The 20989-nt window shown below is 48.1% G+C and overlaps 1 pseudogene; it reads right to left on the reverse strand.

The window, feature by feature from the left end:
- LOC146170931 (uncharacterized) overlaps positions 1 to 20989 on the reverse strand; it is a 57012-nt pseudogene that overhangs the window by 30831 nt on the left and 5192 nt on the right.

A 20989-nucleotide genomic window follows, 5' to 3' on the forward strand; every position in this document is an offset into this window, starting at 1 on the left:
GGCCATGTGGGTAAGCCAGCGCCCATGCATGACCCTAGCGCGGCAGTAGGCTGGCCAAGTCGGCAATACTCATTGGCCCGAGGTCTACTGCCGATGGTGGATAAACCACCGGCCAGCGAGTACCACCGACGAGGTTGGGCCATGTGTGGATAAGCCATGGCCCATGCATGACCCAAGTGCGGCAGTAGGCTGGCCAAGTCGGCAAGCCATGGCCCATGCATGACCCTAGCGTGGCGGTAGGCTGGCCAAGTCGGCCATACTCGTTGGCCCGAGCTCGATTGCCAATGATTGGCCATTCTTAGGCCATTGTCAATCCCCGACCTTGGGCTGAGGTTGGTCGCCTAGGTTGGCCCGGTGAGTTTCAGTCGGCCATATTGCCAAGGTCCGAGCGCGGGCCGACCATAGGCTTGCCGCTTGGGAAACGCCTTCTGCACGACTGCTTGATGCTTGCAGAAGGCACTTTGGTTACCCACCCAACAGCTACATACTCATATATCAGCCCGCACTTCATAGTTGTACGTTGCTGACGAACTTGGCACAAAGAAGAAATTGTCTTCACTTTAGATTATTTGTTGTTTAGATGTTTCCGGCAGCTTCTGCAGCAGGTTTTCAAAACTTGTTCTGTAACTCTTTTCCCTCTGATGGGCATTGTGAAGGAGCTTTGCTTCAAAATACTTCTCCCAAGTTGATGTAATGTTGTCAACAAGGGCCACTGCATTGTATGCTTTACATCTGCTAAGTACGATGTCCTTAAGTATCCTAATCGAAGCTTCAGAGTCGTTGTTGGTGTTGTGGCCTCTTGTTATGATGCCTTGCCGGTGGAAGGGACCCATTCCTCCTCTTTCTCAAGAAATTTGGTAACGCTATTAATATATGCCTGGTGGCAGGTGGCATCGAGAGCTGCTTTAGCTGCCTTCAGCTCATCATCGTTTGCAGCATAGAGGAGCTGAAATACAATTGCAAATAATTATGCACTTTGCCCAATTGAAGAACGTGACTTTGTATAGCTTTGATATGAAATCCATACATCTATGCAGGTGCTGAGAAGCGTATTGCAGTACTGTATTCACATCCAGTGAGTGGCCATGAAAAATAGCATTTGTGGCTCACTCGTTATCCAGACTCCAGCTACTAAGCACATGTCATGGAATTAAATGGACACTTAAAACAACTTGAGATTGCTGTAATGTAATAGATTCCTACTTTTCACTTATAAAGAGGCTACTTGCTCAGTTTTTTGTTTAGTTTGTTCATCGGGTGACCTCCCTATGCCAGTGGATAGTTTCTTAAATTTGCTACTCTTTCCAGGCACCCTGTTATGAGGCACTGCACTCCTTATAAACTTCTTCGGGTTCTTTGCACCCCTTGGTGTAACCAAAATTTATCTTACCTCTTGTACAAAGGCTGAGCATAAAACTTTTCATTGCACTTTTGAGGCATGTACTATAGTGCAGAAAGTCTATCAAAAAAGCAAGCATTTCCAGGACTATGTGAAAATGTTCCTAAGAACTACTTTGTGATTAACTTAAAAGTCATGGCAGAATGGGAGTAGTACTAAAAGTGCTCTCATAGCGCTAACACAGAAGATTGTGCAAGTTGTCCACTATGGGGGCTCAGAGGTTTTTCTACTCATATTATGCATTTGTGCATATCTTACATGCACAAGTAACCTGTCTAGGTGTTCAAAATCATAAAACAGACGCTTAATAGCTTGACCTGCAAAATGTGGCATTGAGATAAATTAGATACTCCACCATGCCTTGACTTTTGAGCTGTAGCTCAATCGCGCATATGTAATGTGTTACTGAGTTATGCATTATTTTCCAAACTGAGTGTGTCGTACGGATGCAGGGTTTGTTTAATCATACTGTTAATAACACCTCATTTAAGGGTCATGACTGGGAAGTATTAGGATCAATTCAAACAAAAGTTCGACACAGACTGAAACTTAAGGAATATGACGTTATAAAGACACCATTTCGAGCCTAAGCAATGCAAACATATTGTTGCGCGCTTTTACGCACGGGGGGTTTATTTACAGGGATCGGTACAAAGAGGACTGCAGCGAAGCGTACAAACGTTCCTCTACCCTGGCTCTTTTTTCTTCTTCACCGATCTACCCGACCGCTCTTTTTCATCTTCCGTCGACGTTCTACGAAGGCGCGTGACATTTCCCTCCTCGCAGACGAAGCCCGTCGGGCGAGTTACAGAGATCCTCTGGAATGAAATCGCTTGAGGCGGGCTACATGCACCACCTGCGACTGCCGTGACCGTCGACCATTCGCCGTTATGCGTGCTATGACGTAATTCAGGTCATTGATGCGTTTTAACACAACAAACGGTCCGGTGTAGTGTGACAGCAGTTTTTGACAAAGACTACGCTTACGGAGAGGTGTCCACAACCACACATAGTCACCAAGGAGCATAGGAAACTTGTTGGTGTCGGGCGTCGCAGCGGTTCATTAGAACGTTCTTGTGAATATAAAATTCGAACTCTGGCCAGCTGGCGGGCTTCAGCTCTGCAGAGTGTGGTAGCAAGAGAAGGTTCGTCATGAATGAAAAATGGCAGTATGGCGTCGAGGGCACAGAGAGGCGTGCGAGCATAGAGAAGTTAGAAGGGACTGTAGCCTGTTGTCGCATGTTGCGCTGTGTTATATGCATGCGTGATGAACGGTAGAACGCCATCCCAGTCCTTATGGTCTGCAGCGACGTACATAGCCAACATGGTGGTAAGCGTCCTATTAGTTCGTTCTACCACACCGTTCGTTTGGGGATGATATGGCGTGGAGTGGCGAAAACTGCAGGCGCTGAGGCGAAGAAGTTCTTCGACAATGTCCGCTGTGAATTGGCGTCCACGGTCACTAATGATGACTGCAGGAGGGCCGTGCCGAAGAATTACGAGTCGAAGTAAGAAATTTGATACTTCAGACGCAGTAGCGGATGGTATCGCGGCTGTCTCACAGTAGCGGATTAAATAATCAACGCACACAAGAATCCATCGGTTTCCTTTAGAGGACCGTCGAAATGGTCCAAAAAGGTCAATGCCAACTTGCTCAAACGGGGCTGTTGAAGGTGTGACTGGCTGCAGTTTTCCATGTGGGCTTGAAGTCGACAGCTTAAAGCGCTGACATTGCAAACAGCTGGCTACATATCGCTTAATCGTTGAACGCATCTTCAGCCAGTAAAATCGCTGCTGTGTGCGGTGGAGTGTTCGGGCCACTCCCAGGTGACCAGACGTGGCGTCATCATGCATCATTTCTAGAACTGTGATACGTAGGCTTTCCGGAACGACAAGAAGCATACGTGCTCCCCCAGAGGCGAAATTTTTCTTGTAAAGCACTCCTTCGCGAATGCTAAATGTGTTCTTCATAGGATCGTTGGCGGAATCAAACAGTGAAGTTAATGTTTTGTCTTTGCGTTGCTCGGTTCGGAAAACTCGGAGATCGGGGAAAGTTTGTGAAATTGGAGCCAAATATTCATCGAAATTGTCTGAGTCATTATCAGTCGTTTGAAGCGGCAAACGCGAAAGACAGTCAGCATCTGAGTGTTTATGGCCGCTTTTATGCACCACAGTAAAATTAAACTCTTGTAGGCTTAAAGCCCATCAAGCGAGCCGCCCACAGGGGTCACGAAGACTCACGAGCCAGCAAAGGGAATGGTGGTCGGTCACAATCGTGAAAGCATTCCCGTACAGATAGGAACGAAAGCGCTGTACAGCGAAAACAACGGCTAGACATTCTTGCTCCGTAACCGTGTAATTTCTTTCACATTTACTCAACGAGCGGCTGGCATACGCTATCACGTGCTGATCGCGTCGATGGCGTTGTATAAGTACAGCGCCGATACCGATACCACTTGCGTCAGTGTGTACTTCAATTAGAGCTGATGGGCAGAAGTGGCGGAGGATTGGGCCCGAGGTCAAAAGAAACTTCAGATGACGGAAAGCAGAGTCACATTCGCTGGTTCAATTGAATGGTGTATCTTTATGCAGTAGACTCGTAAGTGGGTGAGCGATGTCTGCAAACCTTGGTATAAAGCGTCGAAAGTACGAGCATAGCCCCCAAAAGCTCTGCAGCTCTTTTACTGATTTGGGCACGGTAAAACTTTTGACGGCTTCAATTTTCTTGGGATCTGGTCGAACACCTTCTTTGTCAACTAAGTGACCGAGGACAATTGTTTCACGATCGCCAAAATGACATTTCTTTGCATTCAGTACAAGACCAGCTCGTGCCATGCAATTAAGTACGATATCCAGACGGCTGTTGTGCTCACTAAATGTTTTGCCAAAAATTACTACGTCGTCCAAATAACATAAAGAAATTTGCCACTTTAGTCCACGTAGAATTGTATCAATGAACCGCTCGAATGTGGCAGGTGCATTACATAATCCAAAAGGCATCACGTTAAATTCGTTAAGTCCGTCTGGTGTTACGAATGCCGTTTTTTCTTTATCTGCAATGTGCATGGGGATTTGCCAGTAACCGGATCTCATGTCAATAGAAGGAAAGTATGAAGCTGAGTGCAGACAGTCAATTGCGTCATCTATACGTGGAAGCGGGTAGACATCTTTCTTCGTGACTGAATTTAAACGGCGGTAGTCAACACAAAACCTCCATGTGCCATCTTTCTTTTTAACAAGGATAACTGGAGCTGCCCAAGGACTACAGGACTCTCGAATAATGCCGCGCTTTAGCATGTCTTGAACTTGCTCATCTATTACTTTACGTTCAGTTGCTGAGACTCGATAGGGCTTCTGACGTATTGAAGGGGCGGACCCAGTGTTGATCGTGTGATGAATACGACTGGTCGGCAGTGGCATTGAGTCATCCTTGGCAAAGTCGAACACTGTCCCGTGTTTCAGTAGTAGTTCCACTAGAATACGACGCTCAGTTGTAGAAAGAGACTTACTAATCATAGCCGTAACTTGGGTCTCCATGCCTGGTCGCACCTGCTGCTCAGTGACAGAGCTGTTTAACGCCGCGACGGAACCGGATATGCCTTCCTCGAAACGGGCGAGTTTTAGGCCCCGAGGCAACACAGTTGGCTCTTCGGAGTGGTTCACTGTCCATAGCTCAGTGCGGCCTTTAGTCACGGGAATGACGCAACGAGGCACAAGGATACTCTTCTTAGAGCAGATGAATCTCGTAGGTTCTACTATTGCCTCAAAAGATTCGCACTGGTTCCGAATAGAGAAAACCCGCACGAATGCTGCAGATAACGCTGGCACAATTGTGTCGTCTTTCACAGCAATTGCTCCAAATTCAGGTGTCGCGTCATCCACAAGAACCGAAAATAGTGAAGGATCCAGAGCAATCTCTCCCGTACCACGGTCTAAAGTTGCACCACACTCTTGCAGAAAATCAATCCCAAGAATCACATCATGCGTAGACCGAGGCAGTACTGCAAATTCTACTCTAAACTTGAGGCCGCCAATAACAACATCCGAAGCACACACACCACGAGGAACTAAATGTTCACCACCGACACCACGGAATAACACTGCACGGTCACCACTGAACATTACTTTTCTACCTAAACGGTTCTTAAAACTCAAACTCATAACAGATACTGTAGCACCAGTGTCCACAAGAGCCATTGTTTTCACACCATCAACAAATATTTCCAATTTGTTCTTTAGCATAAACACGGGCAGAGGTATGGACGTCATCGACTCGCCGGCGGCCTCACCTCCATCGGCCGCGCCCCCTAGTTTCGCGGAGGCGGAGGGGTAGAACGAAGTCGAGGGGAAGGGGACCTGCGCGGGCGCTGGGGTGGCGGCGTCACACTACGATCAGATGTAGGAGATGAATTCCGCAAATATGTCGAATGGTGTGAGTCCCCAGTAGGCATAGTCGGGGATCGCTGTTGTTCGGTGTGCAGCCGTCCGTGAATGTTGGCGTGGGGTCAGTAATCTTGGACAGTTGGAAAACGACGGCGGCAGTATCTAGCGATATGCCCCGAAATGCCAAACCTGTAGCACACAGGTTGAGGGCGCCAGCGATCAGCATAAGAGTCCTCACTAACAAAGTCGCGACGTTGGTTGTAGCGAGGCACTCGCTGCTGATGAACCACATTTTCAGAGTAGGCGAGCCTCTTTTCCATCGGCTGGTGGTCATAACGTTGAGTACAGCTGCGCTGATCATCCATATGCAAGCGCCGCTAGGTTGAACCCACGGAGTGGACAGGGCGGCAACATTTGCCTGCGGTGCACAACTCTGCCGCACATATTCTTCACTACAGATGGCGTCCCTAGATCTTGACAATTCCTCGCGTACAATCTCTCGTATCATATCAGCCATGGAAACTGAAGGACAGGCTTCAACACTGGCTACAGAAGTGACATTGGCCAGTCTTCCGAATTTAGGTGTAATTCGTCGCCGCTTGAGAGCCTCAAATGTTCTACAATGCTTTATAACATCAGCGGTGGTGCTCAGGTTCTCTTTGCTAATAAGAAAATTATAAACGTCTTCCGCTATTCCTTTCAGGAGGTGACTGACTTTGTCTTCTTCAAGCATAGTGGGGTTGACGAGTCTGCATAGCTTTAAGATGGCTTCGATATATGCAGTACAAGTTTCTGCGGGTACTTGCGCCCGGTGAAACAAAGTTTGTTCAGCGCGCTTCTTCTTTGCAGGTTCATCTCCAAATTGTTTTTGATTTCGCTTGTAAAGATAGCCCATGTACTTAATGAATCCTCGTGATTATCGAACCAGTCAAAGGCAGTGGCGGCAAGGAAGAACACCACATTAGTCAGCTTAGTAGCGGCGGTCCAGTGATTGTATTTACTCACTCTTTCGTAGTGCTTCAGCCACTCATCAACGTCCTCCTCAGGTTTTCCGGAAACAGTACGCGGCTCTCGATAATGGGGCCAGTTATTCGCCGTGGATGGTCCTGCCTGCTCGGTACTGCCGTCTTCAGCCATGTGTAATGGCATTGGTGGTAGGCCAACAAGTCTACGGCTTCTTCGGTAGATGAAACGCTCCGTGGTCGCTACCCAAGCACCTCTCACCAAGATGTTACGTGCTTTTACGCACGGGCGGTTTATTTACAGGGATCGGTACAAAGAGGACTGCGGCGAAGCGTACAAACGTTCCTCTGCCCTTGCTCTTTTTTCTTCTTCACCGATCTACCCGACCGCTCTTTTTCATCTTCCGTCGACGTACTACGAAGGCGCGTGACAATATCATTAAAATACTGTTACCCTAGAGTTAGTTACACATATAGAAAGAAATAGATACAAACGTTACAATATGACATCACATCGAGGTGGACAGATTAGTTCTGATTAAAATATTTGTGAACATTTGTTTGAAAGGCTGTCAGTCTTCTAATATTGTGAAAGAACGCCAGATCCAGACGGCAAGGTCGTGAAGGCAAGGCAAGGTATGCCGTTTCAGCGTTTAATCTGCTGGCGAAAACCCAAGCGCGCGCCGGAGCCGGCGTCGCGGGACGATGATTATGGTATGTACAAGAGGAAGAAGAAGATCATGGTATGTACAAATGAAACAAGATCCGTGGAGGGCTCACACAATCTGCCCGGGGGGTCGGAAGCGGCCAGCTTGGCCGCTCCTAACCAACCGATGTACCGCGGCGCCCAAACGGCTTCAAGCGAGATACGTGAACAATTTCAGTTCTACGGTGGCGGTGGTCGGCTGGGGGATCAACAGGTGTGACTCGGTAGTTTACTGGGGAAGTTTGGTGGATGACCTTGTAGGGACCAAGATAGCGGCGCTGAAATTTATCACTAAGGCCAGGGGTGCGCAGTGGTGTATAGAGCAGTACTTCGTCACCAGGACGAAAAGAGACCATGCGGTGCTTCGAAAAATAGCGACTCTTGCGGTCTTGCTGGCTCGCTTCTGTTTTAGGCGGGCAAGATGACGGCATCTGGCCACACGAGATAAGAACTGGGTTGGTAATGATAAGTAGTAGTCGGGCGTAGAGAAGAAGGAAGTGTCGAGGACTGTAGTGGGAGGACGGCCGAAAACGAGGAAAAATGGGAAGTAACCGGTAGTCCGCTGTACTGCAGTATTATAGGCGAATGTGACGAATGGTAGAACAGTATCCCAATTTCAATGATCTGGTGTGATATACATGGATATCATATCTGATAGTGTGCGATGAAATCGCTCAGTCAGACCGTCTGGGAATGGTAGCTTGAGGTTGTCTTATGAAGGGTGGATGACGCACCAAGAACTTCGGATACGACTGTCGATAAGAAGGCCGTCCCGCGGTCACTTAGAAGCACCCGAGGAGCGCCATGACGCAGTACAATTGACCGCAAAAAGAAATTAGCTACCTCTTCAGCGGAACCGGTTGGTACAGGGGCCGCATCAGCATAGCGTGTAAAGTGGTCGACAACTATTATAATCCAATGGTTACCCCCATTGGAGAGAGGTAGGGGAGCATATAAGTCGATGCCGACTACGTCGAATGGTGTGGCGGGACAGGGAAGGGGCTGTAGGAGGCCAGCGGGGGAAGAAGTCGGCCGATTGCGATGTTGGCACAGGTGGCAGGAAGCAAAGTATTTAGCTACGGTGGTAGACAGGCCGGGCCAAAAGAATCGTCTTTTCACGCGGTCGTATGTTTTGTCAAAACCAAGGTGACCTGCAGTAGCGTCATCGTGGAAAGCCGCTAGTATACGTGGGCGAAGCACACGCGGTACGACTTGGAGCCAGCGAGTTCCATCAGGATAATACACGTAGCGGCGTAGTGTGCCATCTTCAGCTTGAAATTGCGAAGCTGTCGGCGAAGCCTAGCGTTGGGTGGGCTCAAAGCGCCGATAAGGTGGTCGATGCTGGGCCGGCAGTAGGCATCAGCTAATTGCTGTGAACGCAGAGGGTGCTTGTTCTCAGAGCCGTCAAAAGAAACTGCAGTGATATGCGTCGGTGGAAGCGATGGTCGGCTGTGGTCAGAGGTGGAAATGCATTGTGAAGAAAACAGCAGGTTGATTCCGAAATCGGGCAGCGAGAAAGAGCGTCGGCGTCTTGGCGTTGGCGACCCGATTTGTAAACGACATCGAAATGGTATTCTTGCAGGCGTAGAATCCAACGGCCAAGTCTGCCTGTCAAAGTTTTCAGTGAAGATAACCAGCAAAGAGCATGGTGATCGGTCACAACTGTGAAATGCCGACCATATAGGTAAGGGCGAAACTTTTGAACAGCCCAGACGACTGCGAGACATTCCTGCTCGGTAATGGTGTAGTTTTTCTCAGCTGGAGTCATGGTCCAACTGGCGAAGGCAATCACTTTCTCACGCGAAGTTGCATCGCGCTGCAGAAGGACAGCGCCAAGACCGTGACCACTGGCATCAGTGTGCAGGATGGTAGGAGCGCTGTCACTGAAGTGGCCAAGAACGGGATCTGATGTGAGGGCGTGCTTTAGGTCGTTAAAAGCAGTGTTGCACTGTTCAGTCCACACGAAAGGGCTACGCGCTTTAAGTAGTTCATGAAGTGGCGCAGCAATAGTTGCAAAATGTCATAAATCGCCGGAAATAGGACGCCAGGCCGAGGAAACTGCGCAAATCTGTAGTCCGTTGCGGACGAGGAAAGTTCAAGACCGCGATTATTTTTTCAGGGTCTCGGCGAAGGCCGTCATGGCTAAAAGATGTCCCAATATTTTAATTTCCTTCTCTGCAAAGTGGCACTTCTTGGTGTTGAGCTGAAGGCCCGCTGAAGCAAGACACGTGAGGACTTCATTCAGGCACGTGAGATGGTCGGTGAAAGTTGACGAAAAGATAACAATGGCATCCAAGTAACATAAGCCGGTTCTCCATTTGAGGCCACGAAGTACAGTGTCGATCATTCTTTCAAATGTTGCGGGTGCGTTACAAAGGCCAAAGGGCATAACATTAAACTTGTAAAGTCCGTCGGGAGTTGCGAAAGCGGTTTTTTCTTTGTCGTCTTCGTGCATATGTATTTGCCAATAAGCTTAGCGGAGGTACAAGGGCGAGAAATATTCGGCGCCTTGGAGAGAGTCAAGGGCGTCATCAATACGCGGCATCGGGTAGACGTCTTTGCGGGTAATTTTGTTGAGTGCGCGATAATCAACACAAAATCATACCGATCCGTCCTTTTTTTTAACTAATACAACTGGGGAGGACCATGGGGTTGTTGATGGACGAATAATATCGCGACGGATCATGTCATTGACATCTTCTTCAATTAATTTTCGTTCCGAGAGAGAAACCCAATAAGCTCGTCGGCGTACAATTGAGTTACCTTCGGTAAGGATGCGGTGATGTGCAACACTAGTCCGTTCCAGTGGTGGGGAAGTGGCATCAAAAATGGCTCGGTGGGCTTGAAGCATTTGCAGCAATTCTTGGCGTTGGTGCGGCATGAGGTTCGGATTGATTGTCTTCGACAGCATGGAAAGAGAGACTTGCGATGAATCACGTTGCGGAGGTAGCGGGGCAGTGAGCACCATCATGGATATAGGGTGAGCATCCACTATGCATGGCAGGGAAGTTCCTTTAGTCAGCACGAGGGATTCACGGGAAGTGTTCGTGGCAGCTACTATCGCTGAGCTGCTGCGGACTTGACAAGACTTGATGGGAACGCGATTCCACGTGCAAGATGACGATGAGATGGTGCGATGAGTACATCCCCGTCAGTGATGTGTTCAGAAACAACGGTAATAAGTGTTTCCCACTGTGGAGGCAATACAGTATCAGTTGCGGCAATGAGGGAATGATGCTGTGCAGGAATGTCAGATGAAAAATCACTGTCTGTCATATGAATGACACGGTCGCCACAAGAAATTAACGCTGAAGCGGTTGACAAAAATCCCATCCAAAATCATCAAATGCGCACACGGTGAAAGCACTGCAAATTGTACATGGTGGTGGACGCCGTCTATAACAACTCCAACTGTACACTTTGCTGAAGGGTGCAGAGGGACGCCATCTGCTCCACGAACAAAAGGAGGAGGGGATGCAGCGATGTGAGTGTAAGTCGGTGCTGGGCGAGGTGCAGGAGGATCAGGTGTGACAGGGTGGTTGATAGTGGCCAACTCTTTAATGATGTGGCGGAGGCCGGCGTCGTTAGGAGGAGGAGACGAATGATCGCACCCGTGCCAGCAAGAAGGGCTGAGGGCTTGGAGCTCCTCGCGGATTATAGCTTGAATCATGGCTCGTAGATCGAGGTCAGTAGATGTCGGAGCAGTAGTGAAGCCGGGCTGCAATCGGGAGGACTGTAGCTGGTCGAGGCGTTGGCAGGTTGTTATAATGGAGTCAACACTTGATGGAGTCTGGGCAACTAGGGTGTTATAAGCCATTGAATTGATTCATTTAAAGACATGGTGTACACGTTCAGATTCCGGCATGGTGGGACTGATACGCCGACAGAGTGCAAGCACGGCCTCTATGTATGACGCATAGGACTCATCGGGACATTGATGGCGGGTAGCGAGCTTGTTCCTTGCAATCTCCGTCTGAACAGCCGGGTCGGTGCAGTACTGTTGGAACTACTGCTTGAAGGTGGGCCAGTTTGTGGTGTGGGGCTCGCGGTTAATAAAACAATTTCTGGCAACCTCAATAAGATAGAAAGATACGTTCAGGAATTTTAAAGCATCATCCCATCGGTTGTAGGCACTGCAGCATTCATAAGTGTCAAGCCAGTCATCGACGTCTTCGTCGCGACGACCAGCGAATAGTGGCGGGTCGCGTTGTCGTGTGGGCACCATCGGAGGCGGCGGTGTAGCCGAGGTAGAGGGTCCGGCCGGGTCGGGACTGCTGTCGGTTGACATGACGATGGTAGTTGTTAAACGGCGACCGGAACGTAGCTCCAGCGAGAGGCAGGGCATAAGGCAGAAAGGAGATCGAATTTTACCTCCACCACTTGTGAAAGAAGGCCAGGTCCAGACGGAAAGGTCGTGAAGGCAAGGCAAGGTATGCCGTGTTAGCGTTTAATCTGCTGGCGAAAACCCAAGCGCGCGCCAGAGCCGGCGCTGCGAGACGATGATGATGGTATGTACAAGAGGAAGAAGATCATGGTATGTAAAAATTAAAGAAGATCCGAGGAGGGCTCACAATATGTACAACATGAGCAGGCAGTTAATTCCACACCTGTATAACATTTAAAAAGAAGCAACAGCGAATGACTTCATTGCATGCAAGTGAGCCGGTAGTGTTGCATTATGGTTCACCCAAACGCTATGTTTATCTGGAGGGTGCAAGTCCCTGTTCATATAAGTACAGGTAGTTATTTCAAGCATCATTATTAAATGACTTCTACGTTGCAAAACTATGGTACCTTCTGAAAAGCTTCCATGAACTCTTGGCGCTTCTCTTTTGCCGCGTGGCTGTTTGTGGACGTAAGCCAGCGCCACTCCGCCTGCAGAACATGGAAGTGGCACAACAGCTGGCGTGCTGATGGCCATGTTGAATGGCGTGCATCCTTTTCTGGCCGAGCATTGTCAGTCATGAAGACAGCCGGCGCCTGTAAGAGATTTGACATGGACCATAAGACCAAAAATGTCTCATGCTTACAGGCATTGTGATCAGTGACCCGAAATTTGTTATAGCATATTTTCCTAAAAGCAGAATCTAGTTAATCTTCGCAGGAATTCTAAAGAATTACCTGAGAGAAAGAAAGGCCATGGAATTGGTCTGAATGTCGGGTCACTCGTCGTACCCAAGGTACAAGGCAGTCCACATAATAGCTCGAGGATTTATCATCCAAGCTGTGGGCATCGACTGAAATAGCATAGCAGTGTGACTATAAAGACCCTAGTAAAGACTCGAAAGACTAACTTGCGCTCACTTCGCAATGACCTCACTAGGGAGCAAAAGGCAGCATATGAAGACAGCTCCAAACTAAAACCCTCCAAAACCCAGTAGTACTTAGCCACGTATATGCAGACAGATTCAGCCCAGAGTACTACAAATGTGGTAGCAGAGCTACCATAGAGCACATATTCTGGGACTGCCAAGCAGATCCCCCATTCGAAAATCTCCAGAGGCTCGTACAGCCATCCACCCTGGGAGACCTTGCTGCTAAGCTACGACCTGCAAGCTGAACTCTAGGCCATAACCTGAGGCAAAGAGGTTGCTATGAGCATCGACTGACGGTCATGTAGCAAACTCTACAAGCCCATCATCAACTAAATGCCGAGAGTAAAGTTTTTTCATTACTATCCAATCCTGCTTGCATGCCAAACATGACAACTCTTAATAGCTGACATCATCTTTTGACCCTCAAAAAGAATTTAGCTACCTTATCTCCCGCCATGAAAGTGTTGCATGAGATAAAACAAACAAACAAATAAGCCCTTATTATAAGGCTTTCACCTCTTTGCATTTCAGTTGAAAGCTTAGCGATTTTTTTACACTGTTGGAGCAGCCGAACCTACTGTCACATGAAGGTTATTCTGCTCTACTGAGATAATAATAATACTTTCTTTATTTCCATCAATGATGGAGGGGACTGCGGAAAAAAGTCGCTTTAGAAGCAAGCGACTTGACAGAGCCTGCAGACTCCTTTACAATAGTAAGGTTGAAAGTTGGGCGAGTTGAATATTGTTGATTTTGAAGGCAGCGCAAAAAACGAGGACCAAAGCGCTCGCTTTGTGTCCTTCTACTCTTGATACTCGTTTTTTGCGCTACCTTCAAAATGCTCCTTTACAAGGCAAGCAACGATAGAAAAGGAAGCAGACATACTTAGCACTTGACATAATGCGAAAATATACGAAAAAAATAAAATAATAAAGACAGACAAATCACCTGAAAATTGCTGCTCAGCAATTTAAGAAAGCATAATTATAAAAAGTTCCCGTAATGCTCGTACATGACATGTATGAAAATCAAGACCTGATTTTTTAAAAACCATTTAAAAGTGTTGGCAACGTGTATGATATTTTTTGTGTAGAATAATTAGCTCGCAGAGTGACCACCTTCGACTGTTCTGTGCATCTTGTGACATAAGAATGTGTATTCCTGGTAAGATTACATAATTCATGAACAAACTTAAAATTTTCTTTTATCTCCTGTTTACAAGCTTGACTTAACTTGTAGTTACGAAGATTAAACACAGGTATTATATGTGCTTTCGGAAATAAGTCAAATATGTGGGCATTGTAAGGTGAGTTAAATAGTGCTCGAACAAATTTTTTTCTGCAATATATTGTCAGGCATGCGCACAGAAGAGGAGAAGGAAGTGCAAAAAGTGGCTCTCCGGAATAGAGGAAGAAGAAGAAGCTCACCATCTGTTCGTTAGCACATCAGGCTAAGGTGCAGAATCATTCTGTAAATAAACCCTAACAGTATGGTGGAAGGTGCTGCAAAGATTACCACGGATTCCTCTCTACTTTGTTCGAGCCGACGACTCGCTGGGCTTCCCCCTTTGATCACCACAATGATGCAAGACGGCGACGCGCGGCAGCCAGGTCCAGCGGCACCCGCATGGCAGCATTACCGTGAGCCGCGGACCTTTTCTGGCAAGGCTGGCGAAGTTGTGGATGAGTGGCCCACCAATTACCAGCGGGAGAGCAAGTGCAATCACTGGGATGCCACTGTAATGCTGGTAAATGTTTTTTTTTCTTAGACTCCACAGCCCTGACATGGTTTGAGAATCATGAAGCGTCTCTAACGAGCTGGGATCGTTTTGAAGAGGAGATTCGAAATTATTTGGGGGATACCACGGCAAAACGGAAATGCGCTGAAACATGCACAATGTACATAGAAGAGGTCCTAAAATTCTGGAAAGCGGTGAATCCGAGCATGTCTGACGAAGGCAGAGTTGGCCACCTCTTAAAGGGAATCGCGGTGGACGTATATAACTTTTTAATTACAAAAGAAAACTTAGATTCTCCCGCGGCCGTGATCAAGCACTGTCGTACGCTCGAAAATTTAAAGCTGCATCGCATAACCCCGAAATTCGGCCGTCTGCCTAACGTGACCACTGTTGCAAGCGTGGATTCTCACGAGCATTCACATGAGCATCCGCATTTGGCCGACATGAATCGCCAAATTGTCCGTGATGAGCTCTCCCGCCATCAAGATGTGAACCGCAGTGCAATCCCCTGTGATAGCTGCTCCCTGCAGGCAGCTCCCATCCAGCCGTCTTCTTGGTGTTCTACCGCTCCTCCTCCCGTCCGTGACCACCGAAACGACTCATATGGCCCTGCTCCCCTAGCTCGTTCCCACTACAGGGCGCCACCTCCTCCGCAACAACCCCAGCGGCTGGACTTTGCTGATCGCTGCGATCCTTTTACCGAGGGCTATTATTTGGACCGTGCTCGTGAACCACCCGTCTGTTACCGCTGTGGTATGCTTGGCCACATATCCAGATTCTGCCGCCGCCGGAACCCGGCATCACGCTACCAGCGCCAATGTACAAATCGCCGTTCTACTTTGAGTCCAGAAGTCCGTGACCCGACCTATCCCCCTCCTTCGGGCTCCTACCGCTACGTACCACCACGCAATGACTCACCAGTTTCTGATCGCAGCCTGATTCCGACTCCTCCTGCCCGCCGCTCCTGACAATCGCCTTCTCCCCGCCGTTCTTCTCCGCCACCGGGAAACTAGCGTGTGTGGCCGATGGAGGTACGGTCGCCAGGTCATCGATATTGCCAATTCCTCTACCGGTCGTTATGCTGAAGAACCGCTTGGAAGTGTTAGTGGATGGTGTTTGTGTTATGGCCTTAGTGGATACGGGTGCTACAGTTTTCGTGATGAGCTTAGATTTTAAGAACCGTCTCGGCCGCAAAATTATGTTTGACTGGGATAGAACTGTCATATTTCGAGGTGTAGGGGAAGAATCGTTGGTTCCGCTTGGTATTTGTTATGTAAATGTAGCGATGGCTGGACACGAGTTTAGAACCGAATTTACGGTGCTCCCTCACTCTACGCACGACGTTATTCTAGGAGTTGACTTTTTACAGCAGTGTGGCGCAACTCTCGACTTCAACAGTGGCGAGATATCAATAAGCCCCAGCCTTCGATCGGCCCTCATAGAAGAATCGCCGCGGGTGGTCCAAGTGTTTTCTGTCTTAGAGGATACCGTCGTTCCGGCGATGTCCGCCATCTTCGTCCCAGTTGTGTCTTCGGGTGCGGTTCCCAATGCCTTCGACGCTCTGGTGGAACCCGCTTCCCTTTTCGGTGCCAAAAAGAGTGTGTTGGTGCCCCGCAGCGTTGTTCGAGTGAACGAGGGCCGTGCCACGCTTTGGACTGTCAACCATACCAATTAACCTGCCGTATTGCCGCGTGGTTGGAAACTCGCCGACTTTGAAGAACGCCTTTCTATGCACATCGCCGCGTTCAATGACGTCGTTGCTCGTTCAACTAGACGTCCCGATCATGCTGATTCCCAGTTTGTCTATGATAAATGAATCGCTACCCACCAACGACCGGCGAATATTGATGGAGGTTCTTATAAAACATGCGGACGTGTTCGACTTTGCTCGAGATCAGCCACCACCGATCCCGCCTTCCCGCACCCATCACATGATCGACACTGAATCTGCACACCCGATTAGACAGACACCATACGGTGTTACACCTTCAGAACGTAAGGTAATTGACGAACAGGTCCGTGATATGATGCAAAGAGGAATCATTCAGGAATCATCTAGCCCATGGGCCGCCCCAGTGATTCTCGTGAAACAGAAAGATGGCACCTGGCGATTTTGTGTCGACTATCGCCGCCTCAATACTGTCACCAAGAAGGCTGTTTACCCGCTCCCGCGTGTTGATGATGCCATTGACTGCCTCCATTTAGCTTCCTACTTTTCATCTGTTGATTTACGGTCCGGATACTGGAAGATACCGATGCATCCGAAAGACAAGGAGAAGACGGCATTCGTGACTCCCGATGGGTTATATGAATTTAACGTGATGCCTTTCGGCCTATGCAACGCTCCAGCTACCTTTGAAAGATTTATGGACACTCTTTTGCGTGGTCTGAAGTGGCAAATTTGCATGTGTTACCTAGATGACGTAGTGATTTTTGGGAGGACCTTCGCAGAGCATAACAGCCGTTTAGCTGTGGTCCTTAACTGCATGGAGAAAGCGGGTCTCGTGCTGAACTCTAAGAAGTGCCGCTTCGGTGAACGCCATATCGTTGTGCTTAGGCATTTGGTTGAGAAAGACGGTGTTAGGCCTGACCCACAGAAGATTGAAGCTGTCAGCTGCGTCAAAAAGCCCAAGTCTGTGAAAGAACTCAAGAGCTTCCTGGGACTTTGCTCTTACTTTCGACGCTTCATCTCTAAGTTTGCTGACGTAGCCTACCCCCTCACATGCCTCTTGCAGAAAGATATTCCTTTCAAATGGACTCCTGAATGTGATTCTGCGTTTCGTCAGCTCAAGTTTCTTCTTACCTCGCGGCCCATACTGCGTCATTTCAGCCCGACAGCTCCCACTGAACTCCACACTGACGCAAGTGGCATCGGCGTGGGTGCTGTGCTCATACAACGGCATGACGGAAACCAACACGTTGTCGCTTACGCAAGTCGCACCCTTAGCAAGTCTGAACGCAACTATACCGTGACGGAGCAACAGTGCCTTGCCGTCGTTTTTGGCTTACAGCGGTTTCGCTCGTACCTTTATGGACGTTCCTTTACAGTCATCACCGATCATCACTCGCTGTGCTTGCTGGTGAATCTACACGACCCCTGCGGTCGGTTGGCCCGCTGGGCCTTACGCCTTCAGGAGTTCAACTTTACAGTGTCGTACAAAAGTGGCCGCCAGCACGCTGACGCTGACTGCCTCTCGCGGCTGCCTCTCGCAACTACCCTCTGCGATGACAACTTTGACGACTATCTTGCCGCCGTTTCCGTACAATTTCCGGATCTTGACACTTTCCAGCGAGAACAACGAAAAGATCAAGACTTGGTAGCACTTTTTGAAAAAGCTCGCCATCCGGCATCTCCGAACCCTTTCTGCATTCGCGATGGTTTGCTGTATCAAAAAAATTACTTGTCTGGCGGTTCACGCTTTCTGCTAGTCGTTCTGGCTAGCCTCTATTCCTCTGTTCTACACTCTATGCACGATGACGCTACAGCTGGGCACTTGGGGTTTGCCAGGACTCTTACGCGCATTAAGGAACGTTTCTATTGGCCAAATATGCGTCGAACGACTCAGCGTTACGTGAACTCCTGCGTGCAGTGCCAGCGGTTCAAGCTCTCCACGACTTCTCCGCCGGGCCACTTACATCCGGTGACAACACCGACCACACCATATGAGCAAGTGGGTGTTGACCTCATAGGCCCGTTTCCCCGCTCGTCCAAAGGCAATCGCTGGGTCATCGTGTGCGTTGATCATCTCACGCGTTACTGTGAAACTGCCGCCATCCCTTCCGCCACCGCCGCTGACGTCTCGTTCTTTCTTCTTCACGCTGTCGTCCTCCGTCATGGGCCTCCTCGTGGAATTATCAGTGACCGAGGCTGCCAGTTTACGGCAGATGTTGTGGAACAGCTTCTGCGCTATTGTACTTGCCAGTTGCGTCACTCTACGCCGTACCATCCCCAGACAAATGGCCTCGTCGAACGTACAAACCCGACACTGACAAACATGCTTGCGATGTATGTTGACTCGCGGCACAAGAACTGGGATGACGTGCTTCCTTTCATTACTTACGCCTATAACACCTCGAAGCATGAGACGTGTTATAGTCCATTTTTCCTCCTCTATGCCCGTCCGCCGCGACGTTCTCTTGACACCATTTTGCCGTTCTCTCTCGACACCGAGCCGTCTGTTTCGAGCACCCTCTGCCGCGCTGAAGAGGCTCGTCGGGTCACCCGATTTGGCACTCTGGCCTCGCAGGACCGCTCTAAGCAGCGCTACGATCGTGGGCATCAGGATGTCTCCTACCTTCCCGGCGACTTAGTGTGGCTCTGGACACCTCTCCGCAAGCGTGGTTTGTCCCAGAAGCTGTTGTCGCACTACACAGGCCCATTTATTGTGCTCAAACGCATCAATGAGTTGAATTACGTCGTCTCTCGCCAATGTTCCCACGGTCGCCCCTCACGGAAAACACAAGTAGTTCATGTCGCAAGAATGAAGCGCTGCCACTCTCGCTCGGGACTCTGACAGCCCACGGGCTTCGTCTGCGAAGGGGGAAATGTCGGGCATGCGCACAGAAGAGGAGAAGGAAGTGCAAGAAGTGGCTCTCCGGAATAGAGGAAGAAGAAGAAGAAGCTCACCATCTGTTCTGTAGCACATCAGGCTAAGGTGCAGAATCACTCTGTAAATAAACCCTAACAATACGTATCTTCTCTAGATTCGTACGTGATGTGGTACCCCAAACGAGCGAACAATAATATAGCGTACCAAAAAAGAGGGTGTTATAAACAAGAACCTTTATTCTGTACGGTAATAGAGCTCTCAACCGCATCATTATACCAACTACACGAGATAGCTTGCCCAAATTTGATTCTATGTGTATGTCCAAAACCATATTATGTGTGAAAATAACTGCAAGTATTTTAAAACCACTATCTACAATTTCTATATTTTCCTCATCACAAATGAGGTTGATGGAACTGATTATTTGCTTAGATTTGGGCCTATAATATTACAGCTTTTGTCTTGTTTGTATTGATTTGTAGACAGTTTAGTTTTGACCATTCATGAAGAATTTGCACAGCAGTGTTAGCTTTATTCGGAAGGCTGCTAGAGTCAGGTGATGAAATAAAAATATATTGGAATCATCTACGTGCATTACGTATTTGGCATCTTTTAGATATTTATTAGATCATTTATTCCAAGGGAAGGAAAACGTAGCAGGGGGCAGCAGAAAATTAGGTGGTTAAATGAGGTCAGGAAGTTCACAGGGGTCAAGTGGATGCAGCTCGCACAGGACGTGGTTAATTGGAGGAATATCCTGAGCGGCTATTATCTATTTCAACATACTGATAGCAATTATCAAGGTAAGGTTTTATAAGTTTTAAACAGTGCCCTCGAATGCCATATGTTTCAAGCTTATCAAGTAGAACAGAATGATGGATGCAATCAAATGCTTTAGTAAAATCAATATAAATACCAAGGATAATGCTCTTAACTTCAAATTGCGATAAAATATATTCCTTTTGATGGAGTAGGGCTAATTCCATAGATCGTCATTTCCTAAAGCCGAACTGGGACGGGAGAAATATGGCTGTACCTGTCAAAAAACTAACTTTGGAACCTGCATTAGTATTAGCTTTTCTAACCCTTTCGAAAAAATAGGTAATATAGAAATGGGTCTATAATTTTTAATATCATTAACGCCACCTTTCTTGAATAATACCGAAACTGTAGCTATTTGCATACATTTAGAAAAGATAGCGCGGGACAAACAGATATTAAAAATATAGGTAATGTACGGTGAAATAACATCAAGCACATGCTTGATAGGCCGAACCTGCAGGCCCTCTACATTGCAACTTGAGCTATTTTTTAGTGAATGGAAAATTGATATCACCTGATGCTCCGTAAAGGGGTGAAGAAAGAGTGAAAATGGATTTCTGTTTGGCATGAATTTGCTAATATTAGAGGACGCATTGTCATCAAGAGAGGTTACAAAGCAATCATTAAAAGTATTCGCAAGAACATTCCCCGATACTCTGAGATGACCTTCTATTACCAATACACTATAGCGCAGCAAAAGACGAGGACGCAAGAGATGAGAGACGAACACCACGAGCGCTAACTTCCAACAAATTTTATTCTCCTGAAGCATCATATTTATACGCCAGGAAAACAGGAATCACATGTGCCAACAGTATCAATTCCTTAGAAAGACGAGCTCTTTATCTGAGAGGAGAATGGAAGGTGTGCTCACACACGCGCATCCTGAACTATTTATCTTTTCGGCTTCAATGATTTCGCGCGTTACCCTTTCTCTGCTTTTTCCTATTACCACACTTTTATCAAAGAAAGGCTTACAGGTTTTTTACTTGCATTCGAGAATGTGGTAAACCAGCGATCCGCCTTGCCGGCCGTTTCTGACGTTGCGAGCGTGTTCCATGAACGAGCGCCTAATGGAACACGCTCGCAACGTCAGAAACGGCCGGCAAGACGG

This window comes from Amblyomma maculatum, unplaced genomic scaffold, assembly GCF_055883805.1.
Source record: "Amblyomma maculatum isolate TAMU_Amacu unplaced genomic scaffold, ASM5588380v1 scaffold_27, whole genome shotgun sequence".
In the NCBI taxonomy this organism is placed as follows: Eukaryota; Metazoa; Arthropoda; class Arachnida; order Ixodida; family Ixodidae; genus Amblyomma; species Amblyomma maculatum.